Source organism: Arachis duranensis, chromosome 4 (assembly GCF_000817695.3).
Source record: "Arachis duranensis cultivar V14167 chromosome 4, aradu.V14167.gnm2.J7QH, whole genome shotgun sequence".
Lineage (NCBI taxonomy): Eukaryota > Viridiplantae > Streptophyta > Magnoliopsida > Fabales > Fabaceae > Arachis > Arachis duranensis.
Window position 1 is genome coordinate 48,319,842 of NC_029775.3, and position 8,311 is coordinate 48,328,152.

Here is an 8,311-nt window from a genome sequence, read left to right on the forward strand (position 1 = left end):
TAGGGGCTCTGCCTCAATCCATTTTATGAACACCCCTACAATGAGGAACTTGACTTGTCCCAATCCTTGGGGAAATAGTCCGAGGAGGTCGAGTCCCCTCTTTGCGAACGGCCAAGGTTATGTTACACTGATGAGCTCCTCTGGTGGGGCAATGTGAAAGTTGGCATGCTTTTTGATGTAAAGCTTTGACTTTGTATTTGAGTTTTTGCTCCGTTGTTGCCTTCAAAGGGTTCCCCTGGACCTTCGTGTGAGTCCTGGGGTTTCCCTTTTACTGTTGTATCTGACACCTGATATTTTGCTGTTATTGTTCGAGTTGTTGCCCGAGTTGTTTCGTAGTAACCCCATAGTTGACCTATGTCTTTGAGATGTATACTAAGATCTCGGACAGCATGTCTGATTAGCTGGATTTCATAGTTTTAATGCGTGTTACTGTGGCTGACCCTGAGTACATTCCTTATACCGCCTTTGAGATCGATTTGTTGTGGTCTTGTAATGTAGCCTGGATGAAGCTTTTGTTATTGCCCCTTGGTTGGCTAGTTTTGAAAATGCATCAGCTCGGGCATTCTGCTCCCGAGGTATGTGTCGGACTTCATATTCCCCGAATTGTCCGAGCTGTTGGTGTTACCTGGTTATGAAAGTACATCAGCTCGGGCATTCTATGTATCGGACTTCATTTTCCCCGATTTGTCCGAGCCATTTTCTGTTTTTGTCCAGGGTCCCCTGGATTGTCCGAGATGTTCTATGGTTTTGTCCAGGGTCCCCCGAATTATCCGAGCTATCCTCTATAGGATTCTTCCAGCTAAGTTTGTTTTCTGTAGGATGCCTGTTATGGCTGGTTGGTCCGAACTCTGATAGTGTGAGCTTGAAAGTATGGGTGGAGTTTGTTGAGAGGTGAGTACGAGGGAGTAGGCGAACTTTTTCTATCTTTTGATAGTTTAGTTCGGCCCCTTGTAGAGCTTTGCTGATGAAGTAAATTGGTTGTTTCCCACTTTCGTCTTCTCTGACTAGTGCTGAGGCTATTGCCCGACTTCCCACTGTGAGGTATAATATGAGTTCTTCACTTTCCCAAGGTCTGGTGAGAATGGGTGGTTGTCCCAAGAATCTCGGAAGGCTTGTTCGCATTCCGTTGTCCTTTCCAAACCTCTCTTCCTTCCTTAAGATACCTCTTTGAGGTGTCTTTTGCAAGATGATTTAGAGATCCTTCCTCCTGCGAATCCTCCATTTATCATATGAACATGTCTCTCAGGGGTGTGAGACGGAAGTTCAGCTCGTCCGACTTCTTCGGTGTGAGGTGGACGTTTAACTCATCTGACCTCTTCCGTGTGAGGTGGACTTCAACTCGTCCGACCTCTTCGATGTGAGGTAGACGTTCAACTCGTCCGACCTCTTCGGTGTGAGGTGGACCTTCAACTCGTTCGACTTCTTTGTCCCTTTTTCTTTTTCTTGGTTCATTCGCTTTGATGGCTAAGTACCAAATTAATCGCCCTTCTCTTGCCAATTTCTCTATGACATTCTTTTGGTCGAAACACTCGTTAGTATGATGTCCGTAGATTCGGTGGTACTCGCAGTATTTTGTCTGACTTCTCCCTCTTTTGTTTTTAATTGGGCGAGGTAGTGGGATCTTCTCAGTGTTGCATATTTCTCGGTAGACATCCACAAGAGACACTCGAAGGGGTGGGTGTAATTGTGGTATTTTCTAGGCTTCTCACCGGGTTGATCTTCTTTTTTCTTGGACTCTTTATCCTTGTCCCTTGGTGGGTTAGGAGAATCCGGTTTTTGAGCTATCTCCCAATTGGGAGTTCTCCTCCATATTGATATATTTTTCCGCCCTTTCTTGAACCTCGATTAGAGATGTTGGGTACTTCTTAGATATTGAGTGGCTGAAAGATCATTCTCTTAGGCCATTGATGAGTCCCATGATGGCCGCTTCTGTTGGAAGACTTTGTATGTCAAGGCATGCTTTGTTGAATCTTTTCGTGTAGCTGCGAAAGCTTTTTCGATCTCCTTGTTTAATTCCCAGCAAGCTTGGAGCGTGTTTGGCTTTATCCTTCTGGATGGAGAACTTGACGAGGAACTTTTTAGTAAGGTCGTCAAAACTTGTGATGGATCTTGGAGGCAAACTGTCGAACCACTTTATTGCTGTCTTCGTTAGGGTAGTCAGGAAGGCTTCATCGAATGGCGTCTGAGGCATCAGTGAGATATATTCTGCTTCTGAATTTGCTGAGGTGATGGCTTGGATCCAATGTGTGATAAACCCCGTTTTGACGGTTTATCTTGTATTGATTTTAAGAGATTTTATCCCCTTTTACCCACATTTATTCAGTGAAATAGCATGGTTTTGTGATTGTCTCCTTATTTGTGCTTAGATGTGAAAACATGCTTTTTAGGCCTTTAACTTGATGATTGTGATTCACCTTTGATTCCACTAGATGCCTTGATGTGTTTGTTAGTGATTTCAGATTGAAAAGGCTAGGAATGGATCAAAGGAGTGAAGAGGAAAGCATGCAAAGTAGAGAAATCATGAAAAGGCAAAGAAGTTGAACTCGCCCATGAACGAGCGCGCGCAACTGGTGCTTGCGCGCACCTTGCGAATCACCCCGTGGACGCGTACGCGTGCTGTGCGCGTACGCGTCGGTGCTGGTTTATGATTTTTTAATGAAAACGTGACCAACATTTGGCCGAGCCCTTTGAGAAGAGGTCGGGCATTTGGCCGAGCCCTTTGAGAAGAGGTCGGGCATTTGGCCGAGCCCTTTGAGAAGAGGTCGGATAGTCTGACCTGAAGAGGTCGGTCGGCTTGTCGCTAAACATCCCGGGTCGGGCAGCTTGACCCAGGGTATGAACAGTTTATATGGCTCATATGGTTATTCTTGAGGCACATAAGGTTGGCGATACGGTGATAGATATGATTAGGATCATATGAATGTGTTTGGTGAAGGATAGGGCTTGTGAGTATGTCGGTTGAAGGTAATGTTGAGGAGGTGGTTCATAGGAATAAAAGGCATGTTTTTTAAGCATAAAAAAATATTTTTCACATTTAAGCACAATTGGGAGAAATTCACAAAACTATGCATTTTCTATGAATAAATACAAGATAAGTCGATAAATTCCATTATTTTCAACCCAAAATTAATCATAAAATAGAGGTTTATCAACCTCCCCACAGTTAGTAATAGCATGTCCTTATGCTAAACATCAATAAAGACAAGATTAAGGGATATTCAATATTTGTTAAAAGTAATCTATCTATATCTATTCTATATATTTCTATCTATCTATCTATCTATCTATCTACTTGTTTCTATATGCATTTACTTAGTCAAAACAATTCAATTCCCAAAAACAATACATAAACTTAGAGGGCTAAAAAAATGTAGTAATTAATGCAATCTCATGAATCAATTTGAGTCCAAAAAAATGTAACAACTTGAAAGATAATCAATAACAAAAGGTGGAAAAATAGAATTGAGCAATCAAACCCTTCACCAGGTGTGTATACTCTCTAATCGCTCAAATGTATAGGGTTGATTAACTTAATTTTCTTCTAATCTTGTTTTCTAAGAACTTGTTTTTCATCTAACAGTCAATAATTATTCAATTTATGCTTACAAGTATCATGAGAACTTTTCCAAGTAAAAGTGAAATTGTATTTGGTCAAGTGGACTTGAAATTTGAACCTTTCATTAGCTTAAACTCCCACCTAACCTATGACAACCTATTCAATTCTAATGCAAAACATAACTACCCATTATTCACTTTTTTCCAATACTCATGCATTCTCTTCAATTCATATCACATATGCATTTATTATTATTAAACTTTTCTTTGGGGAATTTGTCCCCTTTTTTATTTCTTTTTCATTTTCTTTCTTTTTTTTTCTCTTTTTTTATTCAAGAATAGCCTTACAGAATAAGATAGAATCATCAACAAAGAGGATGTGATTGACTTTAGGACATTGCATGTGTAACTAAAAACCTTGAATGAGTCTATTTTGTTCTATCTTGTGTAGCAAGAACGAGAGACCTTCTGCATAGAAAATAAAAAGGTAGGGAGATAGAGGATCTTCTTGTCGGATACCTCTATTTGGCATGCAAAAGTTATAAAGTTGTCCTTCCATAATGATAGAATAAGAAATAGTTATCACTGATTCTCGAATCCACATAATTCACCGGGAGTCAAAATGTAACTTCTCCAATATAAACCAAAGAAAGTGCCATTCTACCCTAACATATGCCTTACTCATATCTAATTTTAGTGCCATTTCAGTTTTGATTCCTCTTTTTTTGTTTTTTAAGTAATGCATGCACTCATGAGCAATTAGGATATTATCAGAGGTTAATTTACCTTTAATAAAAGCACTCTGCGTAGAGCTAATTAGTCTATTCATCATACCTTGAATTCTATACACAAGTAATCTAGAGATAATCTTATAAAAGACTAAGGATAGAGTTATTGATCTTATCTAAGTCATATCTTTAGCATAAAAAATTTTGGGAATAAGATAGATATGAGTGTGGCTAAAACCCTTCAAAATTCTGCCCCCTTGAAAAGAAGCTCTTAATTGCTCGAAACACAACACCACTAAGGATGTTCTAGAAGCTTTGAAAGAACTTTGTTGCCATGCCATCATCTCCTAGAGTACTTTGGGGGTGAATGCTAAATGTCGCACATTTCACTTCCTCTATAGTCATTGGTCTTTGGAGTCTACGATTCATGTGAGCTGTAACCTTAGGTTCAAAGTCAGTAAACAAAGGTTCAGGGTTCTCATGACAAGTGAAGGAGAAGATGTCTTTGAAATATGATTCAGCCATAGAAGCAATTCCAGCATTTGAAGTAGCCACTTCACCATCACTGCCATTTAGTTCCTAAATTTTGTTCGTTTGGGTTCGGTTTCTAAATTTCTGATGGAAGAAAGCTGTATTCTAATCACCAAATTTAAGCCATTTGATTCTAGATTTATCTTTTCAATAAGATTCCTCATTTTTCAATGCTTTCTCAAGTTTGTCCTCTAGTTCTAAAATAATTTCACCCCCATGATTTCTTGCTAAACGGAGTTCCTCTAATTCAGACTGTAGTGAATCAATCTCCACCTTTGTATTAGATCTGTTTTCTTGCTGCCATCTGACAATTTTATGCCAAGAATGCTTTATTTTTTGAGCTAGGATATACATGGCTGAACCATCAATCTGTTTATGCCAAATATCTCTGACAATCTACCTTATTTCGTCATTGGAAGACCATCTTTCTTGGAATTAGAATCGCTATTTAGATCTCTCAGTTCTCAAGTTAAAGTCTAAGAGAAGAGAGGAATGACTCGACCCTAATTCTGAGAGTCTAAGAATCGAAGCATTCCGATAGATTTGCTACCAATCAACTCCTACCAGAAATTGATCCAGTCTCTCCTGTATCAACTTATCACCCCTCTGTCTATTCGACCAGGTGAATGGTCTTTCGATCATACCAATATTAATCATGGAATTATCATCAACAAAGCTATTAAAAGTTTTAATAGAAGAGGGAAACTTTACACCCACACCTGCTTTCTCCAATTGATTAGAAATAGCATTAAAATCACCCATTAATACAACCTTACCATGAAACTATTGGATGACTGAAGTTAATTGTATCATCCTACCACACAGAGTTTTACACTTAAGTCATAAAACAGAGATGGTGAGGTATTATGACCTCTAAAAATAAAGATATACACATAGTATTAGTTGAAAAGAATTTATAACGAGGAGCCTTGAAGGAAAGCTTAAACAAAAAGTCACAAAATGAAAGGCACGTCGCTCACGTCAATGGTTACTTGGATAAGAAGAAAAGTAGAGATATATACACACAAAGAGTAGAATATCCAAAAATACAGAGTATCAAGCTCCAGACTCGACCTGCAAAGCCAAGGCCGGCCGGCAAAGGTTGACATCCTGCTTCTCCAACTTGCCTCTAAGAGGGATAAACATGAATATATATATATATATATATTCATGTTTATGTATCTAGAATCTCCTTTATGTATATATATAAAGGAGATTATAGATACATAAGATAAGTACAAAATACAACAATCCTAAAAGCCTAACTCCAGTTGCACAGGAAACTCCAGACGTCTAGCGAGGTGTCTCTCGACCTGCATCTGAAAACCACAATATATGTATAGAATGAGAGCTATGGGTTCTCAGCATGGTAATGGTGCCTCCACACATAATATATAAGGTCCTAAGAAAGCCAAATGCAATCCTGGAACTTCGACACTTAGATTTAAAACTTAGAGTTATGAATTAAACCAGAAATCACGTAAACTATCTAAGGTACTCAGGTTATAATCCAAATATAAATTAACCCTTCAATATCACTCTCTTCCAGCCCTCCGAAACTCCGGTGAAACTACCCTTGTCACTCCTCTCCTAGACAAGAGATCTCTCAATTACATAGACATATATTACAGACAAAGAAAACACAGATAGAATGCAGTTGCAGCAGGTAGAATGATGCGTGAGCATCTTTTCTATATTTTCTTATTATTTTAGATATGAATTTATTGAGTTTTATTTAGATTTTAGTGTTTAAACCCTATTTGGATGCTACTTTGAAGCACAATGTAGTTTTATTAACTTCAGGAAAGATTCAGGTGAGTTTGACAGAGATCGTGCAAAAGAAAAAGGAAGAAAGTGGATGCTATAACATTGCTGTCAACCCTGACCTCTTCACATTCTAACGGGCATAACTTGAGCTATAAAGGTCTAATTGATGCAATTCTAGCGGCATTAGAAAGTCAACTTTTAGGGCTTTCCATTAATATATAATAGTTTATAATTTTATTCTGGCATCATGGCGCTAACCAGCACCCAGAACCACACGCTAGTGGCGTTGAATGCCAAGCCTGGCATTTAGTGCCAGGAAGACAGCAACAAAAGGAAAGCTTACTACCTTGTTGGCCGCTAAATGCCGATTTTGGCATTTAGCGCAAGTAGCACGAATATGATTTTTAAGGAAGGCTTCGTTGGCTTAGATTTGGATTAATATTTAGTTTTATTTTGTTTTCTTTTGGTTATTATTACTACCAAACACAATCTTTTAGGGTTTAGATATTAGTTTATTTTATTTCTTTTAGTTTTTTTTCAAATTAATTAGGTTAGATATAAAAAGGAAAAGATTTAGCCCTTGGGTGGGAGCTCTCTTCTCTTCTACCTCATTCTAGTTTTCACACACTTTCGAACCCTAGTTTTATCTCTGAACCATGAGCAACTAAACCTCCTTGTTAAGGTTAGGAGCTCTGTTTATTCTATGGATTAAAACTACTGTCATTCTATTTTAATTAATGTATTGATTTAAATTCAAGGATTACTTTCGTTCTTAATTGGTGCACGAAATTGTGATCATTAATGGCGCCATCAACATGGTACGCTCAATTGCAATCTCAATTATTTATCACAACTTCGCACAACTAACCAGCAAGTGCACTGGGTCGTCCAAGTAATAAACCTTACGCGAGTAAGGGTCGATCCCACGGAGATTGTTGGTATGAAGCAAGCTATGGTCACCTTGTAAATCTTAGTCAGGCAAACTCAAATGGTTATGGATGATGTATGAATAAAACATAAAGATAAAGATAGAGATACTTATGTAATTCATTGGTGAGAATTTCAGATAAGCGTATGGAGATGCTTTGTCCCTTCCGTCTCTCTGCTTTCCTACTGTCTTCATCCAATCCTTCTTACTCCTTTCCATGGCAAGCTATATGTAGGGTTTCACCGTTGTCAGTGGCTACCTCCCATCCTCTCAGTGAAAATGTTCAACACACCCTGTCATGGCACGGCTATTCAGCTGTCGGTTCTCGATCATGTCGGAATAGAATCCAGTGATTCTTTTGCGTCTATCACTAACGCCCCACAATCGCGAGTTTGAAGCTCGTCACAGTCATTCAATCATTGAATCCTACTCAGAATACCACAGACAAGGTTTAGACCTTCCAGATTCTCTTGAATGNTGCAAATGAATATCTTAGAACAAGAACAAGCTGAATTGAATAGAAGAACAATAGTAATTGCATTAATACTCGAGGTATAGCAGAGCTCCATACCTTAACTATGGTGTGTAGAAACTCCACCGTTGAAAATACATAAGAACAAGGTCTAGGCATGGCCGAGAGGCCAGCCCCCAAAACGTGATCAAAAGATTCAAAGATCTAAAGATTAAAATACAATAGCAAAAGGTCCTATTTGTAGAGAAATAGTAGCCTAGGGTTTACAAGGATGAGTAAATGACATAAAAATCCACTTCCGGGCCCACTTGGTGTGTGCTTGGGCTGAGC